This window comes from Pinus tabuliformis, chromosome 7, assembly GCF_031772625.1.
Source record: "Pinus tabuliformis cultivar Carrire ecotype Pingquan chromosome 7, CPIR1, whole genome shotgun sequence".
Lineage (NCBI taxonomy): Eukaryota > Viridiplantae > Streptophyta > Pinopsida > Pinales > Pinaceae > Pinus > Pinus tabuliformis.
Genome location: NC_142293.1, coordinates 1,009,929,910 through 1,009,953,146, shown reverse-complemented (window position 1 = coordinate 1,009,953,146; position 23,237 = coordinate 1,009,929,910).

Below are 23,237 nucleotides of genomic sequence, written 5' to 3'. Positions count from 1 at the left end.
AATGAGGACATAGTAGCTCTCAAGAAATAGCTCAAGTTGCCTCATTTACAACACCCACAAAAAAATTCCTGGAAAGGCATACCAATCATCAGGAAATGATGGACCTAGTTTTGCAACTGAATGATCAATTGAAGGAGATGGAGAAAGAACTGGATAGCTTGATGCAGTTCAAACAAGCTAGTCTGCATAATGCTCCTGTAACTTTCATTCCAACTGTTACCACTATTGTACCTTCTACTTTGGTAGCATCTTTAGCTCCCACTGCTCCAATGGCCACTACACTATCGACTACTACATCAGCAACAGTTTCAACAACAACAACCTCCACAGGTGATGAAGCAAATAGGCTAGTCAAATCAATGGAAGAAATGTACTTTTAGACCACTGAAATGAAGAAAATTAAGGAGAAAGTCACCAGCCTGGAGACAGATTGCAGACTTGCGCTGATCATGCATAAATAAGAACAACAAAAGCTACAAGGATGAATGAAAGAGTAAAAATCGCGGAGAAAGAATTCACACTGGGTGAGCCTTTAGGTCAAGCTAAGAAAAAACTATGGGCCAATATCATTGACTCTGTCAATGATATTTGGCCATCCATTCAGGTTATTTTTGAACATATTAATTTGATAAAGCAAGCTACATAAGCCATTCAGAAAGTTAAAGAAGAACTTGGAGATATTCCACAGGAGGTAACAAGAATCATCCACTTCCTCAACTCCAAGAACAAGTATGGGCTGCAAGAACTAGAGATACCTGATAGGACAAGTACAATTTTGGAAGTCAGAAAAGCCCTCACTAAGAGGAATTTTATGGTGAACTTAGAAGATAAGTGTTAAACCATGCAACTAGCCGTTGACAGGTTCATTGTTAAATTCAAACTTTTGAAGGAAAAGGGATTACCAAATCCCTTAGTTATAGATTATAAGCTAATGACAAAGGAAGATTACAATAAGAAGATCAGGGAAATGGCCAGAGATCAGGTAAATACTTCATTCGCGAAGGGCATACCAACAGACAAAGTATTGTACCAAACATTTGAAAACTTGTTTTACCTCCAGCATGACGTACAACAACTTTTTATTAATAAGCCAACTTTTTCCAAGTATACAGAGGTAGATGAAATATATAGAAAGATGCTCAATATCCAATTACCAAGTGAGGAAAGATGGGAAAAACTGAATGATTTACTGTAGTAAATACACAGTAAAAATATAAATATACAATAAAAAGTAAAACAGGAAAGTAAAAGGATATTGACAGGTCAACAAGGCCAAAGCGTATCAGATGAAAGGTTAAAGTAAAACAGAACATCCAATGTGAATACCAAATAGCCAAGCAGCTTAAAGGGAAAAAGATCAAACAACAAAGCCATCATAACCTAAATAAAAGGGACAACAAACAACAGTTCAATAGTTGTTTCTATCTTCTTGCATGAAGATATTTCTTTCCTAGATTAGTTCTCAATCCAATTTGAGATATTTTGTAATTCCCTTTTGTATAAATACTTTAGCATTCGAAATATTAAGTGTGGATTATTTTACATTTGTATAGTTATTTGGATCTTAAAAACTAAGGGTGATTGTACCAGTTTCAAGTCAATAGATTGGAGCAAGTAATAAAAGCATTTCGCTACAAGATTCATGAGATGAGCTATTTGCATTGAAGTAACTTCTTTTTTTGATTTCGTTACCTTCTTATGTGTTTCATAATCTTAAATGTGTTCTAAATTTGAATGAATTAACTGCAGATATCACTTAGAATTTGTTTAAGTACACTTTGTTTTGCACAGTTAGTCACTTACATATTTTCCTATGATACCCATATTTGAGAACCCTTAACTTCTCTCCCATCTTGGTTGACTTCTTTCATCCCTTCTAGAGTCCGGCCTAGGGAAACCTTAATTTCTCCCTAGATCTGATTCGAAACCATTTCACCATTTAGCCTTCAATATTTGCAGTAACTCATCTATCTTGCCCTGTAGACACTATTTTTAGAACTGATTCCAGTCTTATTTGTTTGGCATTCGACCCCATATCAAAATGGTAAATTAAAACCTCGTTTCATATAAGTAAAGTGATCCCACCACCCAAATTCAAAACAAAACCCAAGTGCAAACAATAACTAGCCTAAAATCATCTTAAGTAAAACAAAGTTAAACTATAAAGAGATAGCCCTCTCTGGGCATCAGGAAGGCTAGGTCCTGATCTCCAAAAGTGGTTTGTGGTTACCTTTGAAATTTTTTTGTTCTTTAACTTTGAAAGAAATATCAGAGTGATAACATATTTTGTGACCATACTTGGGAACTTCTATCCTCAGTCTCATAAAATTTTAAGGAAACCTTAAATTTCATCTTAAGCCCCTTAAGGTCATTTTCTAAAGTTAAGCTTGAAAAATTTCATAAATACAACTCAAAAAAGGTTAAAATTCTAGCTCCAAAGAAGATTCATTATACCAATGCAAACCTAGATCCAAACCCTGCAACTATAGTTGATGACCCAGACAAAATTCTAAGAAAACCAAAAATCAAAGAAACTCATGCAAGTAGTAGTCGGTTAGTCAGAGTTAATTCACTCCCTGAGGATTTGTCAACTTTAGACGAAATCCCTTTTGATTTTTCATTTGACATCTCATTATTTAGAACTAAATCGGAAACTGTCATCCATGAAACAGTCTTAGACCCTGAGTTTACTCAACTCATTGAATCAAAAAGGGTTATCCATCCAGATTTAGATAAATTTGTCTTTGACGCTTTTGATAAGTTAGAAGACTTGACCTCTACACTGATCAACAATATAGACAGTGCTTACCTTCAACAATCTATTGAACTAGTTGCCCTCACCACTGCTTCCTTTGAAATTTCTACACAGTCTTCACTCACTATAAATACACCTTCTTTCACCATAACCTCACCAATAGTATCCACCATAGTCCAATCCCCTAAACCACTAATTCATCAACCATCCTCACCATCATCTAGGTCATCTCCATCATTTTCAATCCCTTCCTCAAGTACTAGCTCCTTACCCTCTAGTCAAACCAGAATCACAACTATGGAAAACTGATATGCACCTCTAGTTTTACCTGCACAACTCCATGCCATGGCCCCAGACTATCAGAGTAAAATCTTCCTGTTTGATGCTACTGGTTAGTACAATGCCCAGTAGCATGTAAACAAGATGTCTAACTTTTTTGAGTTGCATGATGTTAAAGACATTTTTGTGCCTAACAGCATGAAGCATGAAATGTCAATAATATAAGGGATCCAAAGTCCCTAAACATGTTGTTCCTACCCCTAGAGGAACAAGGTCAGCAAACCACAGCACTGAATATCAGTTCTCCAACTGAAAACACTCAAAAACAAGCTAATTTTGGATCATGTCAACTGCTCCATTGAGCATCTGCGCTGAATGTCAACTGCTCCACTGTGTACCTGCGCTGAATGTCAACTGCAAAGAAGGCTACCTGCGCTGGGCGAGTTTGGCCAAGTGGCACAGTCATTCCTCAAGGTGTCAATGCCCAGGAAGCTTCCAAAATGACACTTGGATCAGAGAATTCGCCTAGTGATGAGTAAGAGGGTCTAGATCTCCAAGTGGAAGCAAGAACCTCCAAGTGGACTCAAGAACTGAAGAATAACTAAAGTGGGAGAGGACATTAGTCAGCTTCATGCCAGCCTCAAGCTGACTCATCCTTTCTCCAAAACTCCTATATATAGAGCTCTCTCATGAGGTCTAAGGAGGCTGGAATCTTGTGAATGTAAGGAAGTGTTGTTGGTTTGAGTATAGAACTATTGGGTGATTTGCTTAAAGGAGGTGAAGAGGAGATTTCTTTCTGCTGGGAGGTGATGCTGGATTGGGCCTTTTATGGCTGTATCACTTCCTGAACCTTACTTCTTCCATTAATAAATCATTTGAGGTTCTTCTATATGCATGTGTCTCAATGGTGTATTGTTATGCTTGTGTATTTGATTTATTCTAATCCTTGAATCAATTATGAATGTATGCTTCTTGTAGTTCCCCTCTCTTGTTATTTTGCAGGATCTTGGTGTAACTGGGCCAGTGAAAGAGCAAGGAGCTGGGAGCAAGCAGCAAAGAGAGAATATTGGATCAATCATTAGCGGAAGACATCAGTTAGTGGATCTCTTCCCCCTCTCTCTTACATCTCATAAAGAAGTAATCTCGAATAGCTTTGCTTTGATTGTTGCTGAGGTACTATCACCCTTAGAGTGGGATAGGGTCATTCCGTATTAGATACTTTTCCAAACAACAAATTGGCGACTCCACTGGGGATTGTATCTTGTTGGTTGTTTGTGTTTTTGCTATTCATTTCATAAACACAGGGAGTACCGAATCGAACTGCATTTGGAGTTTTCAAATGCAAAGAAGAGGGCAGCTACTCTAGCTCAGTTTCTGGGCATGTTTATGATTTTAAGAGCTGATCCACAAGGACTCTAAATAGCTCTTAGTGATAGCTTTTCATCCTCCTTTTCATCCCTTAGTGTGTACTTGATTGATAGCTTCTGATTTGGCCAAAAACTGTGAATTTTTTAGCAATCTGTGATCCGGAAACTGAGAAAAACGAAAGTTTATCTCTTCAGTGCAGGCACTGTGAAGGCAGTCTGCATTTCAGCACAGTTCCCGAAGGGGCTACCTGCGCTGAAGGTCAAACTGCCAGTGTACTACCTGCGCTGAACCAGTTTTTCCTAGTGCTACTGGGGTTCCCTCCTGTTTATTGCCCTGTTTTCACCCTTGTTTTTGCAGCCTGTTATCAGTCAATGTACCTATCTGAAACCAACTTTCCTTGCCACTATTCCACCTCGGTTGTATAAAGAAATTGTGTTTGTTCTTTGTGTATTTCTTGTATCATTTGCAGTTTCCCATAACGAAAGTGAACTAGTCTTGCTGTGGCCTCTTAGATCTAGACCTGTGATAAAGTGTCGTTTTGATCTTAAGAGTTAGTTTGTTTGCTGTTCATAGCTGATTGAGCTTTTGATTTCATCATATGGTTTGAATTTATATATTTCTAGTGTCGAAACAAGTAAATCTTAAGGTGTCTTTTGATTTTAGACAAGCTTGTTCGCTTTCACTTGAAATTGAATTCAAAATTATACAACAGCTTTCTTTTTGTATTACATCAACATTAAGAAAGAGAAAAGAAATACTTGCATTGTGCATGTGCATTATGACAGTTTGCATGTCGATTTAGGAAAAAGTGCATTAGTGTGTGCTCTATGATCTGTGTGAAAAGATGATGTCTTTCTTTTCCCTCAGTAGTTAAGATTTTCAAAGTTGAAAGATTGAAAAGCTTGCTTATCATCTTAGACTGCATTTAGGAAGTTGTATTATACATCTCGTGGTGATCCATAAAGGCAAACTGCTAAACAAGATCAACCTTAAAATAAATTGAATTTACATAACAACGCATTGAAACATAATGCAAACACATAGAGGTCTAAGCTAGAGATGTGTTCCGGCGTCGTTAAACGTGATATCTTAGCGTTGAGTGGTTGGGTGATTCCTCCACGGTGAATCGATAAGTATCAATACGGACTTGTGCTCCCACGTACCGTCACGTATATATTGGGAGACCCCTATAGGAACAAAGCCTTTATCCATAGGAAGCCGTGTCAGCCGCCCTACTGATCGCAATGCAGTGAACACAGCATTCACGAAGATCGACCACTCGTACCGTAAAACATATTCTGTGGTTTTGCGAAAGGTCTGGCACACCCTCTGCCTAGAACTCCAGAGTAGTTTCTTTTGGCCTTTTTCAAACTCTATAACTGAAAAAGTCCATCCGAGCATTTGTCACTTCGGGCTCGTTAAAACATCGAAGGAGACTAGAGTCATCTTTAGCTTTTTCTCGACTCTTAAAAAGTGAAAAAGCAAGTTGTGTCTAAAGCATCGTTATAAAATTTATTTTAAACGGAACATAATCACCTCCTATTCCTGCGTTGATCTGTAGGTTGAAAACATGGAACGCCCCAACGAAGGAATTCCACATGATGGAAATCCTAGTCCTTTCTCCTCTTGGGGAGAAGTTGGTGCGCCCCACATGGCCACATTGTCGCTTCCAGGGTTGACAATTGGCCTGCCAATTTGGCTATTCTCAACCAATGTAGTTCAGAACACCATGGTTCCTGAACAGTCAAGTCAATAGTTAGATCAGTCTAGAGCTGCCCACCAGCCTTCTACTTCCTATAACTCTTCCTCCAATCCTTCATCTTCGCAAGGTAGAGCCGGCAAAAGCCAAGCTCCCATGGAGAAGAAGGAGAAGAAGAAGAAAGAGAAGAAGAAGAAGGAGCCTAAGGTGACTGGGGGCAAGCAAAAGACATCTGACAAAAATCCACACACAGCACAGACCGGGCCTAAATCACCATGCATCATATGTAGAGGAGACCATTTCCATAGAGATTGTCCCTGTATTCCCCGGATACTAAGGGACTGGTCCCCTCGATTGCACAATTCGGGAGCATCAACCTCTGATAGCCATGTTGAATGCTTACCGTCAACCAGCGAAAGTGAAGGTTCAAGACAAAGAGGGGGAGCAAGATCCCCCTACAGATTGTGTGAAGGCGATCACGCCATCCACCGTTGTCCCTTCTTAGACAAAGCGAAGAGAGTTTTGGAAGATCGTCCAGTTTCACCGTTGAGACTTCCTCCTGGATACAAAAAACTCGTGCCAAGTCCTTCGTTGGTTGAAAATACAGCTGGCCCACTCAAGTGGTCAGCTGAAGTGTCAGTCATTGAAAATGAACCTACTGAATCCAGACCAGACGAAAGTCTAAAGGTCGAAACGGCAGTTGACCCAGTTCTGCCTTCAGAGGTTTCATCTTCAAATGACACCGTCACTGAAGATTCATCTTCAAATGACACCCTCACTGAAGAGAATAAGGATGACACCATCCAGATTCTTTTCATCAACACCGACCCTGATGAGCATCAATGCAATGCACCCATTCCTTTATCGCAGGTAGGAACATCGTCAGGGTCATATCCGACCGTGTATTCGGTCCCACCACCAAGCAACCTGGTTGTATCCTTTGATTGGAATCAACTAGGCAGACCCCGGTTGCCAGCCAGTATACCATTCAAAATCATAGTCCAAATTTACAGAATGGTAATGGCGGGCATTATCATTGATGAAGGGGCGTCTGTGAGTATCCTTTCCTCTATTGCTTGGAAAGAACTGGGTTCCCCGACGCTTTTGCCTGAGATAAGAAATCTCTCAGGTTTTGATAAAGGAACTAGTCGACCATTAGGGATCCTCCCAGATGTGCCTGTTAAATTGAAATGGAAGACCATTCAAATGAACGTGATGGTCGTTCAAGGACCCTTGGAATATAACCTACTCCTTGGACGAGACTGTGTATATTGCATGGGAGCTATAGTCTCCTCACTCTTTAGAGTAATGTGTTTTCCACCCGAAGGAAGGATGGTCAAGCTCGTAGACCAACTTTCATTTCCGGGATCACGCATCGCAAATAGTCATATACCAACCCTGAATGGTCTATTCACTCAAGAAATGTCTCCACCCCCAGTCCTCCTTCCCGATTAGTGCGAGTGATTCGGAAAGATGGGACTGGAACCCAGGGGGCATGCATCCTGGTCTACTTCGGGCAGAGGAAACCTTGGGTATAAGGTAGAATTTCCGTGAAAGAATACGACTAGTCCGTACCCCATCCGTGGATGGAAGAGGGGTTGTTCTAGAATAGGATTCTTTTGTTAAGGTTACTTGTTTGACAAAGGTCATTCACCATTGTCTACTTCGGTAGACAGTGCCGAGGAAATGTTTTCGTTTGATGGTGTTAGCAAAACAATCTTTGGGTAACCAGAAAGAGGCAAGCCTCACCCTTTAAAACAAATGTTTTAACGGATAAGTAGGGGCACCCTTGAAATTTTACTTTATACCTGGGGGCATGCAAAACTTTTGGAGTGCAAGCAAGGGACGACTATTTATTTTTTAAATTTCTAGGTCCTCCCTTTAAACCTGTAGGTCTAACCCTTTAAACTCGTAGGATTAGCCGTTTCCAAACTTGCATAAAGAAAGGATGAGAAGGAGCATAGCTTCGTGAGATAAAGCTCCATAAAAAATAGCTATCTCATAGGAGACATTCTCATCTTATGACTGGTATATCGAGCAGTTTTACCGCAAAATTTATGCTCGTTAAAAAATAGAAAAGCAAGATCCGAGCAGTTTTTGTACATAGTTCATGCTCGTTAAAAAATAAACATAAGATTGAGCAGTTTTTTGGCGCATTCAAGCTCGTTAAATAAAAAATGAACCTATCCTGGTAAATAACCATTGTGATCGTAAATTTATTAGCCATAAAAAGCCTTGGTTGTGTTTTGCACCTGCCACCTCCATTCCATTTGGCCGATCATTCACCCCCATATGATTGTTTACCCATTTTGAGGAACAGCGGCGAAGAGTGATTTCACCTAGCCATCCTTGTGACACTGCCGTGATTGGAAAATTCCAACCCGTACCTGGAATCTGCTGCTATCCCTGTTTATCACTCGTTCCTCAAAAGACAAGTCTTCTTTGAGCTCTTTTCATCTGACTCGTAAAATATGAAAATTTTGCCGAGTTTTGGCCTTCCAGCTCGTTAAAAGGATTGGAAGAGCTATCCCTCCTCTAGATTTTAATCTTTTTGGACCTGAGGGATTATTGCACAAAAAGGTCGAGCGCTTGTTTTATTCGGCTCGTTAAAGTTATCGAAAACTCATCCCCTTTGTATTGTTTTATACTTTTTCGGACTTAAGGGATTATATGACGAAAAAGGAATTTTGGAGTTAACTTTCTGTACCTTTTCAGACTCTCTAAAAATGAAAAGGGCCGAGTTTTCCTTGTCGTTAGACTCGTTAAAATGATCAAATAGCGACAAACTTTTCTTTAGACGAGAACGAGTTTCCCTATCGCTAAGCTCGTTAAAACGTAGCGATGGGCTTGCCCGAAGGGCAGGTTATAGAAAAAGCATATGTTATCCTCCTCAAGCTTGACAAAAATAAAGAGGTACTGGTCAGAAATGACTGGGGAAAAATTGGGAGAACCTCAAAGCTTTAATGGTAGCAAGTCACTCTTGAACATGACACTTTTCCTCCATATCACATCGGGTTGGGTTGTTTCATTCACCGGTCTCATCACCATGGTCCTCGCCAAACCATCCACACTTGGGGTAATGCTACCGATCCATCACATCAGTGTCGTTATAGGTTCAAGAGATGTTGTTCAGAAAGAGTCAACCGTGTCCCATCCACTGCCATACATTATCCTTCATCCACCCATGATTGCCACCCTGAATCATATGTCACAGATTGTTTTCACCTCCTCTAAAATCATTAGCTCCGTTCCGTGTCACTGATGTGGGATTCATTAAGGCCCTCCTTTGACAGATCACTTCTTGTCGACTTCAGCTCATTATCCGAGAAGTTGATCTAGGAACACCCCCTCAGTACTTTGAAGCTTGCATGCCTCAATGGCAAGTTTCTCACTTCCGGCGATAGGTATACATCAATGACCTTCGACCAGAAGATTTTGCGTGGTGTTCGACGCCAAGTCCTTTATTCACACCATGTGAATTGTACTGCAGTACCTTGAGGGTCATTATCATTATCGGTGATTCCTCTCGCGCTTGTTAACGGTTTACATCATTGACCGGTAATCAAGTGATGTCTTTCCATATTCAACTTCAGCGCAATTCTCACATGGATCGACTTGTACTTAGAGTGAATATCGAACGAGTTTGAAGACCCCGGATCTAGTTTCATCCATCCGGGCTGCGATATATATTCAGGAAACATAAAGAAATTTGACATGTACATCATTGCAGCAGATGATCATCCTACTCAAAGGATGATAATTTCAACAGAGAATTATCAGTCTACCATCAGACAATCGTCTGTTCTATGTACTAAAATGAATTTATAAAGCTGAGCATGGGAATGCCCGCCTCAGCTAGATCATGAAAGCAGAATGAAAAATAATGTATTTTATTGTATTTTATTACAGGTCACCTCTCAGCGATTGAATGAACTTCGGACCCTCCTGATAAAGCATTTCACCCGATAAATGACCTCATACTTTAGGGGGCAACTGTTATAGACATTTTTGTGCCTAACAGCATGAAGCATGAAATGTCAATAATCTAAGGGATCCAAAGTCCCTAAACATGTTGTTCCTACCCCTAGAGGAACAAGGTCCGCAAACCACAACACTGAATATCAGTTCTCCACCTGAAAACACTCAAAAACAAGCTAATTCTGGATCATGTCAACTGCTCCACTGAGCATCTGCGCTGAATGTCAACTGCTCCACTGTGTACCTGCGCTAAATGTCAACTGCAAAGAAGGCTACCTGCGCTGGGCGAGTTTGGCCAAGTGGCACAGTCATTTCTCAAGGTTTCAATGCCCAGGAAGCTTCCAAAATGACACTTCGATTAGATAATTCGCCTAGTGATGAGTAAGAGGGTCTAGATCTCCAAGTGGAAGCAAGAACCTCCAAGTGGACTCAAGAACTGAAGAATAATTGAAGTGGGAGAGGACACTAGTCAGCTTCATGCCAGCCTCAAGCTGACTCATCCTTTCTCCAAAACTCCTATATATAGAGCTCTCTCATGAGGTCTAAGGAGGCTGGAATCTTGTGAATGTAAGGAAGTGCTATTGGTTTGAGTATAGAACTATTGGGTGATTTGCTTGAAGGAGGTGAAGAGGAGATTTCTTTCTGCTGGGAGGTGATGCTGGATTGGGCCTTTTATGGTTGTATCACTTCCTGAACTTTACTTCTTCCATTAATAAAGCATTTGAGGTTCTTCTATATGCATGTGTCTCAATGGTGTATTTTTATGCTTGTGTATTTGATTTATTCTAATCCTTGAATCAATTATGAATGTATGCTTCTTGTAGTTCCCCTCTCTTGTTATTTTGCAGGATCTTGGTGTAACTGGGCCAGTGAAAGAGCAAGGAGCTGGGAGCAAGCAACAAAGAGAGAAGATTGGATCAATCATTAGCGGAAGACATCGGTTAGTGGATCTCTTTCCCCTCTCTCTTACATATCATAAAGAAGTAATCTCGAATAGCTTTGCTTTGATTGTTGTTGAGGTACTATCACCCTTAGAGTGGGATAGGGTCATTCCGTATTGGATACTTTTCCCAACAACACATGATATAGATGAAGCATATGTCTAAATGAAGTTGTTTGCCCCAACTTTAATTGGGGATGTCAAGAAATAGTTCAAAGCCATTCCTACCAACCATATTGTAGATTTAGCTAATTTTCATAGATTATTTGTTGATAGATGGGAGGGAAATAAAAACCTATTGCAAATACTTTCTGAATATGAAAACATTAGAATAGCTCCTAATGAGTCAGTTCAAGACTATTGCACTAGGTTCAATAGTATCTACAAATGCAATCCCAGACAATATCAAGCCTCCACCTGACCTAGCATTAATTAAATTCCCTGATGGTTTTGGCACTAGCATGTCATACTAGTTAAGGGAAAGAAACCCTGAAACGCTGGAAAAAATTCAAAGAAATGTTTTTAGTGTAGATGCCAACCTATTAGCCAAGAAAGCACGAATGAGAAATGAAAAGAAAGTTGTATTTAAAGAGGAAACTTCCACTTCAGAAGGTAAGGTAGATATTTTAGGTAAGAGTTTAGAGAGAGTAATGGATAGATTAGAAAACATCGAGAGAAAAATCAATGGGAAAATCAACAACCACCCCTAATAAGAAACCCCAATTTTAGGAAGAACCTTAACACTGGATAGAATTCTATAATAGATAAATAGATTAGGCCTCCCTTCCAAGAGAACTATGTTGAGGATTCACAGACCCATGAAGGATGGGATGATACCCAGATAAACTTACTAGAAACCAAAGATGAAGACATTGTTTTTCTTAATCAAGAAGAACAAGCGTTATATATGTTGTAGCAATTGCAGTTAGAATTTGGTGAATCCTTTGATTTTAAATAGGGATATGAGTGAGCTATATATGAGGTACACAAACAATATAGCTTAAGAAGTAAAAAGAACAATGAGACTCCCATTAAAATATCCATCCAGACCCAGACTAAGATAATAAAAGAAACTTCAATTACCAAAGTGTTACAAATCCTCCTGAGGGGAACACCGGAGAATTCTACCCAAAAATTGTAGATATAACCTCCACTGAAACTCAAATAAAGACAATTACTGAAATCAAGAAAAATAAGGAAAATCAAGGCAAAACAATAGAAACACAGACTGAAATGCCTAGTACTCAGAAACAAGATAAAAACACACAAACTGCACATGTTAAGGAAGATCTAAATTAAACAAACAAAACTCGGCTCCCTTTCAACATCAAAAATAAAATATAAAAATTAAAGATATCAGTTCCCTTCACCAAACTAGTAAATAATGAATCCTATAGGTCACTTATAACTGAAACTTTAAACATAGGAGAGGGAGAGGATGTTGTTAAATTGAATGATGATCAACCTGAATTATTGTTTGGCCCTGAGGCCAATGGTATTCATCAGCAAGGAGGAGTTCCTCCTTTCTACATTAGCCTAAACATTCATGAAAAAATATGGCATAATGCTATGTTAGACTCAGGGGCATCCCATAATTTGATGCGAAAGGCAATCAAGGGGTGACTGAACCTATACATTACCAGGCCATATAAGGATTTGTTTTCTTTTTACTCTAGCCAAGTTAAATGCCTTGGTTTGATCAAGGACTTATGTGTAACTCTTGTCCAGTTCCCTGCAAAGAGTATTCTAGTGGACATAGTAGTTGCAGATATCCCACCCAAATATGGAATGCTACTATCTTTCTCATGGGGAGAAAAACTGCAGGGATCCTTGTCGTTAGATATGTCTTATGCCACCATATTTGCTTTTTTCCAACCAAGAAAACTATATAGAGAGACGTTCATGAAATACATGGTGAGTAGTGATGAAAAACTAAAACAAATTCCCATATAATCCATGCATTCAGATATGGACTCTTTTATCTTGTACAATACAAAAAATGACAATAATCAAATCACAGCTAAAGACCTGAAAGACATAATAGCTAACAGTGAGAACATTCTTCATGAGTCCATATGGCACCTAGACTTTGATGGATCTGTCAATAGGTTAGGGGCTAGTGCAGGAGTGTAGATCCATAATATGGAGAATAATCATGCTGAGGGACATGTTTTCAGATTAAACTTCAAGTGTACCAATAACATGGCTGAATATGAAGCCCTAATTATAGGGTTACAATTGGTTAGGAAACTTGGAGCCAAAAGAGTTTCCATCATGGGAGACTCAGAGCTGATTATTAAACAGATTAATGGTGAATACTCTATAAACAGTCCCATACTTGGTCAATATAGGGAAACTGTCTTAGATTTGATCAAAGACCTCCTGGAAACAAACTTTGTTTCCATTCCTAGAAAACAAAACATGCAGGCCCACAGTCTGGCCACTTTTTCTACTACCTGTAAATTTCCATTTCAACCCAACCATCAATACACTACATAAGTCAGACATAGGCCTGTTATACCAGACAATCTGAAGTATTGGCAACTTTTCTCCCAGGATTCTTAGATTTACGATTTCATGAACAATGAAGGTGAGTTTCATAATTGTAAGATAGATACAGACTGTACAGTTAATAGAAATTAACATAGATGTAAATATTTTAGATATAGCTAAACCAACTATATTTACTAGAGTAGAAATAAATAGTTTAGAGAATGTAGAGATTGAAGAAATAATGAATGATGATCACAAAATTCTTAATATGATTTTTTTTTTTTGCCTAAGGGATTATAAGTCCCTATAGAAGATTTGTTTGACTCTAATGATATAGGTAGGAAACCAAAAATGGAACCTTTGAGAGTTGACATAGAGTAGGTTAACATAGGAACTAATGATAAACCAAAACTCATCAAAATATCAAAAGCCTTACCTCCAGAGGAAAAGGTTAAATACATCAATTTGTTTAAAGAGTTCCAAGATGTATTTGCCTGGAGTTATGAAGACTTAAAATATTATGACACTAGCATAATCCAACACAAAATACCTCTAAAAGAAGATCATAAACCTTTCAAATAGAAACTTAGGAGAATAAACCCAGTTCTTATGTCGTATATTGAGAAAGGAGTTAAAAGAATTCTTTATGCCCAACATATAGCCCCCATTAGATACTTAGATTGGATTTCAAACTTAGTCACTACTAGGAAAAATACTGGTGAAATTAGACTTTGTGTAGATTTCAAAAATTTAAACAAGGTCTCACTAAAAGATAACTATCCTCTACCAAAAATGGACCATATCCTGTAGAGGGTAGTAGGCTCATCCAGGATTTAACTGTTGGATGGATTCTTTGGGTATAACCAGATCTTAGTTCAACCAGAGGACCAAGCCAAAACTACATTTACTACTCCTTGGGGTATCTTCATGTATTTGAAGATGCCTTTTGGATTAATGAATGCAGGTACCACATTTCAAAGAGCTATGGATATAGCTTTTGCCAAGGAGATCCATGACTTCCTAGAAGTGTACGAAGATGACATCACAGTCTTCTCTAAATCTGACAATGAACACCTAGACAACCTGAGAAGACTATTTATCAAATGTAGAAAATTTGGGATTTCTTTAAATCCAAAAAAGACGCTCTTTGGTCTGGAAGAGGGAAAACTGTTGGGACATATCATATCTAAAGATGGGACTAGAATAGATCCTGCTAGAATAGAGGCCATTTTGACCGTTACCCATCCTAGAAGCATTAGAGAGTTACAGTCATTTCTAGGAAAGATAAACTTTCTTAAGAGATTCATTTCAAATCTAGCAGAATTGATTAGAGAATTAAATAACATGCTAAGAAAGGACTCAGCACTTAAATGGACAGTGGAGGCCAAACAATCCTTTGAAGCCATGAAGGAAACCTTAACCAAAACTTCAGTGCTGATAAGTCCTGAATTTAACAAGGATTTAATAATTTTTTCTTTTTCTTCAGAACACACCATTGCAATAGTCTTGTTGCAAAAGAACAACCATGTATATGAACAACCAATTGCATTTTTTAATAAATCCTTAAGTGATGCCACACTCAAATACAATATTATGGAAAAACAAGCATTAGATTTAGTAAATGCTATCAAAGAATTCAGAGTATACATTCTGTATTCTCACATTATTGCTTATGTTCCAAATTCTGTAGTTAAGGAAATTTTCACACAAAATGGGCCTGAAGGGAAAAGAGGCAAATGTATTGCCACAATATTGCAATATTACATAGAGATAAAGCCAGCTAAGCTTATCAAAGGCCAAGGTTTAGCCAAACTCATGGCTGAATCGAACTATCAGGCCCTTGATATAAACTTCATTAGTGCCTTTGACGATCAGGAAGAGATGGTGACTCCACCGATTGGTGAACCTTTTATTGATTCACCCTGGTATGCAGATATTATATCTGTATTACAAAATTTACAAGCTCCTCCTAGTTTAACAAGAAATAAAGCTATATTTTTAAATATGAAGTCATTAAAGTATTGTAGCATATATAATGCATTGTTTTGAAAGAAAATAGTGGTATTCTTTTGAATTGTTTACTAAAAAAATGAAGCTGATAAAATCATGCAAGAGTTTCATGTAGGGGATTATGGAGGACACTTCTACTGGAAGACTACTGCTAACAAAATCCTGAGGGTTGGCTTCTACTGGCCCACTTTGTTGGCAGATGTTAAGAAACATGTCACCTCCTGTCATAAATGCCAAATATTTGAGGGAAAGAGAAAACTTTTACCTTTGTATCTTAAACCAATTTCCACTGAAATGTCATTTCAACAATGGGGGTTAGACTTCATTGGAGAAGTACACCCATCCTCGTCAACCCAACACAAATGGATTCTGATAGCTACTGACTATTTCACCAAATGGGTAGAGGCCATCCCTTCTAGACAAGCCACAAACACTATCATTATATCATTTCTAGAGAATAATATCCTGTCAAGATTTGGATGTCCCCAGAAGCTCTCATTACTAATAATGCAACTTCTTTTAAATCCAAGAGAATGATAGAGTTTTGTAACAAATACCATATCACCCTTCACCACTCCACAACCTATTACCCTCAAGGTAATGGACTAGGAGAATCCTCTAACAAAAGCCTGGTCAATATCATTAAGAAATTATTGGAAGATAACAAAAAGACATGTAACAAAAGGTTAGTCAATGCCGTATGGGCAGACAAACTAACTATCAAGAAGTCCATTGGCACATCTCCCTACCAGTTAGTATATGGGATGGATGCAATTTTTCCATCATCTTTGGGAGTGCCAGTGATGAAGAGCATCCAAGAATTATAGGTGGAACCAAATGATATTCAAAGAAGAATAAAACAGATCATACACTTGCAATAGACTAGAGGGAAAATGTATGTAAAATCACAGTAATCCAGGACAAAATGAAGAAGGTTTTTTTGATAAAAAGAGTAAAGAAGATGATTTTTACATAGGAGATAAAGTCCTTAAGTGGGATTCAAGGAGAGAAGACAAAGGCAAGCATGGAAAATTCTATTTTTTGTGGCAAGTGCCTTATGTCATTTATGGTTACAGGGGCAACAATGCCTTTTTCTTAAGAGAGATAGATGGATCAGATCTACTAGGAGGACTTGTTAATGGTAGAATGTTGAAGCATTATTTTTCCACTGAATAATAATAGTTCACTTTAATTTTCATAATTGGACATAACATTGTAGAGTTTAGATTGGATTGGATGGTAATCCTTTGAAGTAGAAGCCCGGAGAGAAGGCCTAAGCTTTGAAGGATTCACTTTCATAAGTATCAATAAAGCAGAATCAAAAAAGGACAATTTACAAAGTAACTTCAGTCACAATTAAAGGGCTACTGGTCTTTAGAGTTCTTGACATTTCACCATGGAATGACATCCCCATGTGGAGCCACTGTTAGGATCCTATAATGGTATGATTCATAGTTTTGAATTGACTATGGTTAAGTCTTGTAATATTGTACATACCTTTGCTTTCTGCAAATGCTTTCGATATTAAAATTAAAAAAAAATAAAGAGGGTATGTCCGAAAAGAAATATCAAAGGACAAAAAGAATAAGAAAAGATCAAAAAAAAAAAAAAATATGAACCCCAAACAAAAATAGATCATGAAAATCTGCAAGTCCAATTGCCACTACTCTTTCCTTTACTTTCTAAAATAATGGTTTTGTGTAGCTTGTCATACATGCCACAACCCATGATAGTCAAACTGTTTAATCTTGGCAGATCAGTAGATAGGTAGAGAAATAAAATTTGTGCATAAGCTTAATCTGAGCCATTGGAATACATAAGGTTAGAAGTAGATAGTTTAGTTTTCAAAAGGAAAAGGAGAGGAAAGGGTCTGCTAGCTTAAATGCACCCAACAAAGTGAAGAAAAAATGTTAGGGTAACTAGAAGAAAGGTTGCAAAGAGTACAAAGTTGATTGAAGCATAAGAACATCTATCATACTTAATCATGTGTTTCAATGTGCAGGAGCAGTTATGAAAGTAAAAGGATGCTTATAAGATGATTTGGTTAACTTCTCCTTCATTTCATTTCACCCCCCACTAAATACTTACAAACTTCCCCTTTTACCCCTTCATTTCCTATGAAGACACCTTTTCCCTTCATTTTCACCCTTGCCCCATGGTTTTACACTTTTCCCTAGCAAATTACCCGCCAAAATTCATTCCCATACCCAAAATCCCTTTTCCCTAGTGTGAAACCCCTTTTCCCCTTTAAAAGAAATCACTTTCCCCTTATTAATTCCTTTTTTCACTAAAAACCCATAAAACCATTTATCTTAAGTTTTATTCCCCCCCCCCTCGCAATTCACCATTTTCCCAACAAAACTTGTTTAAACTGCCACTCTGGTGTCGTAAACTAATCCTACTACATAAACCCCAGTCATTATATTTTTAATCCTGCCATTACTCATAAATTAATTACAAATCAATTTTAATTAACCCTTGGGCCCCACTAATTTTCTCCCTGATTTCTCATCATGCAACTTCACCGCACGATAGCCGTCTAATCTGCCACCCCCAAATCTGATGGCGTGCAACCATATCACGTCCATTCACCTCCTGACCTTTACCCACCCAAGAGCGCGCGATATGAGCAGTACTTCCCAGGCCCCTTTTGGCTACGTGGTAGCATTGTTTGAACTCGCGTGCTCTCGAGAAAATACCACCCGATGGCCAAAAGCGGTGTGATGTCCCCCTAAACTGCCTCCTCGCATAAGTGAAAACCATCATTGTTCATTATGTTTTTCTACGCCAATTTCTAACTGTTGCCAGTTAAAAGGCTGCACACCCCCATTTTTACCCTTTTTGCTCAATTTTCTTTGCGAAATATTCCAAGCCTTCCTATGCAAACTCGATTTTTTGCAACCAAATTCAACTCCCGAGTACTTTCTGAGTACGCCCCGGACGCACAATTCAGCCATCTACAACATACCTAAAGCCACATTACCCTCTATGGCCGTCATCAAAACTTGTTTGCAGTCTGAACCTCAAATTCTAGGTATTTTGATAACAAACGAGTACCATCCCTCTGAAATTCAAGAATGTACAGTTAATTCAAACTTTGAAGTAACTAAATTTAATTAATTTCCCTTGAATTGAGAGTATTCCCCACTAAATACCCAAACCCCCATCTTGCAAACTTCCATTACCCTATCACTACACCTGAGTTTTCAAAACCTCACTAGTTCAACCTGTATAAGCCTGATTCCCATATTTATCCTAAATATGGCTTTCAAGACCTCTCTGTATGTCAAACCTGTGTCAACCCCTCGCCTGGACATTGACCATTTGGCCCTAGTAGACAAGGATTTCCAAATTAAAGACACTTCTACTCTAGGCCACCTTCTGAAAATCCATTGCTGGAGTAAGGATAGGTTCCTAAACCATCTAGATGAAATTCACCTTTGGGAATCCAATTTGCCCAAGTATGCATTCCCAAAAGCTCACCCATTCCCAGACATTATAGATTTTTGTCATGCCTACTATTTCCCAAGCCAAAGGGCTATTGTGGCACCAAACCATGAGCTACTATTCACCATTACTACTGAATCCATCAAGTAGATGCTACAAATACAACCCATCCCTAATCAGACCCCTCTATCCATTGGAAATCTGTTGGACTTGTACATCACACTAGACCCAGTCAAAATCAAACAAATTTTCCATAATTTTATCATTGAGGAATGCCATACTCCTATAGACACTCCACCCTATGCTGCCACTATTTTTTCAGATACTGGGAGGCGCATAATCAGCATGCTCTCATGCACCCTACAATACACATCAAATGAGCACGTGGATGAGGTCATCATGGCCTTCCTGTCCATTTTTACTCTAGGCAAGCCTCATGATATTATGTATGATTATGCTCAGTTCATTGCAGACATAATACATAAACAATTCACCAGAATTCCCACTGAAAGAGTTTTCAAATACTCTTCAGTGTTGTTTTATATGTTTTTGTATTATGAGACAGACAAGTTCCCTGTGAGGATCCAAAAATTGGACACCAAGGGAAAGGAGAGATCAGTTATATACTAGACACCCTTGGTCCAGACATTTTCCACAACATTCACCTATAAAGACTTCATAGAATCTTTTGTGTTCCCAGTCATGAACATGCTAACTTCTAAGGCTTAGCCTTGAATTAGCCCAAATGTCAAGCGAGTACTGCAATTGGTGAAGAACAACAAGGTGGGATATTGGTACTTGTACCAAAACCACACTGAGATTAGAATTTATGGCTGTGAGCTAGCCCTCTATAAGTTTCCCAAATACCTCCCTATGAGGATATTTGTTCTTTAATACTTCAGACAAATCATCAACTCTGAGGATGTCTACTTCCTAGCTTACAGGAAGAAAACACAGTTCAAAGTGAAAAACCAAATGGGCCCATTGATTTTCAACAATAGAGAGGCTGGACCAGAGGCCGACATGTTACTTCAACAAATGAAATCCAGAAACAATTTCATGTGGCACTGTGACCCTCATGGGGTCATAAACAAGCTTAGTCTTAGGGTCAAGTTGGGAGCATACATCCACCAGCTAAGACCTGACATTGAACAACTTTCCAACTAGGATGAGTGGGTGGAGAACACCTTTATTGATATGGACAACATTGTTGTGGATGTAGAGAACAAACTCATTGATCTTGAAAGACAATTTGATCATAACTCTTTCCTGCAGGTTCCAGAACAAGGGGAGCCAATGAACATTCCTCCTCTCATACAGACCCTAGCCAATGAAAAGAAGAATCATAATAGGAACAAGAAGGAGGCATCTAGCTCTGCCATGGAGGCTATTGATGAGCTATTTGGGCTAAGAAAGAGGCCCAAGTTGAATTATGTCTTTGAACAGGAGGAGAGAATTGCTTCAGAGGAAATAATTGACACTAAGGAAACGGGGTAGAGAAGAGAAAAAATAGTTGCATCAGGTGAAACACAACATCCATCAACCTCCAACACACAAATGATAGAGAGACAATAGAATATGGATGTTTCTTCCTTTGTGAGGCCAACTGACAAGGAAAACGATATCATAGATAGATTCAAAGAGATAAAGGTGAGGAATGAAAAATTGAAGGTAGAGTTATATGCCCAATACCTCAAACTTACACTACCAAACCAAACCAGATTGATGTCAGCCTTCGACATCAAATCAGGGAAAATGCGGGTATCATTTTTGCAGCCCACTATACAGCAACCAAAGACCTCACCAGACTATAAGAAGACAAATTTTGAGGTGTTGGCCAAGGATGTTCATCCCATTGATCAGATAGAGTTTCACAAGCAGAAAAGGCCATGGGGTATTTTAAGCTGAAAGATTCATTTGATAACGTAACAACCCAATTCAAGCTAGAAAAGGCCTCCTCACAGGCCAAAGACACCAGGATAAAATCCTTGGAGGACTTGATCATTGAACTAGGCCATGACCTAAGTGATGTTAAGGCCATAGCGAAATTAATAAAGAATAAAAATGAGGACATAGAAGCCCTCAAGAAACAACTCAAGTTGCCTCATTTACAACAGCCACAAACAAAGGAAGTCCTGGAAAGCTAGACCAATCATGAGTAAATGATGGACCTAGTGCTGCAATTGAATGATCTGTGGAAGGAGATGGAGAAAGAACTAGATAGCTTGATGCAGCTCAAATAAGCTAGTTTGGATAATGCTCCTACAACTATCATTCCAATAGTTACCACTCTTGTACCTTATACTTTGGCAACATCTTTAGGTCCTACTGCTCCAATGGCCACTGCACTACCAGCTACTACATCAGCAACATGATCAACAACAACAACCTCCAGAGGTGATGAAGAAAACATGTTCATCAAAGCAATGGAAGAAATGTCCATTCAAACCACTGAAATGAATAGACTTAAGGAGAAAGTCACCATCCTCAAGACAGATTGCAGACTTTCCCAGATCATGCATAAAGAAGAACAACAAATGGCCACAAGGATGAATGAAAGAGTAAAAACCCTGGATAAGGAACTGACACTGTGTGAGCCTCTACGTCAGGATAAGAAACAACTGTGGGCCAATATCATTGACTCTGTCAATGATATTTGACCATCCATTCAGGTTATTTATGAACATATTGATTTGATAAAGCAGGCGACAAAAGCCATTCAGAAAGTTAAAGAAGAACTTGGAGATATTCCAGAGGAGGCAACAAGAATCATCAACTTCCTCAACTCCAAGAACAAGTATGAGTTGCAAGAACTAGATATACCTAACAAGATAGGTACAATTTTGGAAGTCAGAAAAGTCCTCATTAAGAGGAATTTGATTTTTAAGTTAGAAGATAAGTGTCAAACCATGCAACTGGTTGTTGACAGGTCCATGGTTAAATTCGAACTTTTAAAGGAAAAGGGATTACCTAATCCCTTAGTTATAAATGATAAGCTAGTGACACGGGAAGATTACAATAACAAGATTAGGGAAGTGGCCATAGATTAGGTAAACACTTCATCCATGGAGGGCATACCAACAAGAAAATTATTGTACCAAACATTTGAAAACTTTTTTTACCTCCAGCATGAGGTAAAACACCTTTTTATTATTAATCCAACTTTTGCCAAGTATATAGAGGTACATGAAATATACAGAAAGATGCTCAATATCCAATTACCAAATGAGGAAAGATGGGAAAAACTGAATGATTTACTGTAGTAAATACACAGTAAAAATATAAATATACAGTAAAAAGTAAAACAAAAAAGTAAAAGGACATTGACAGGTGAGCAAGGTCAAAGTTTATCACATGAAAGAGTATTAGATACAAGGTTCAAGTAAAACTGAACATCCAGTGTGAAGACTAAACATCCAAGAAGCTTAAAGGGAAAAATATCAAAGAGAAAAGCCAACAGAACCTAAATAAAAGGGATAGAAAACAACAGTTCAATAGTTGTCTCTATATTCTTGCATGAAGATATTTCTTTTTCCTAGATTAATTATCAATGCAGTTTGAGATATTTTGTAGTTCCTTTTTGTATAAATACTTCATAATTCGAAGTATTAGGTGTGGATTATTTTACATTTGTAGAGATATTTTTATCTTAAAACCTAAGATTGATTATACCATTTTCAAGTCAACAGAGTGGAGCAAGTAATAAAAGCATTTCGCTACAGGATTCATGAGATGAGCTATTTGAAGTGAAGTGTCTTCTTTGTTTGATTTTGTTACCTTGTTATGTGTTTCATAATCTTAAATGTGTTCTAAATTTGAATTAATTAACTGGAGATATCACTCATAATTTGTTTAAGTACACTCTGTTTTGCACAGTTAATCATTTACATGTTTTCCTCTGATACCCAGATTTGAGAACCCTTAATTACTCTCTCATCCTGGTTGACTTCTTTCATTCCTTCCATATTCTAACCTATGGAACCCTTAATTTCTCCCTGGATATGATTTGAAACCATTTCACCATTTATCCTTTTCTATCTGCAGTAACTCATCTATATTTCCCTGTAGACACTGTTTTTAGAATTGAATCTAGTCTCGTTTGGCTGACATTTGAGCGCATATCCCAATGGTAAAAGAAAACCTTTGTTCATATAAGTGAAGTGTTCCTACCACCCAAATTCAAAACAAAACCCAAGTGCAAACAATAACTAGCCTAAAATCATCTTAACTAAAACGAAATTAAATTATAAAGAGAGAGGCCTCTCTCA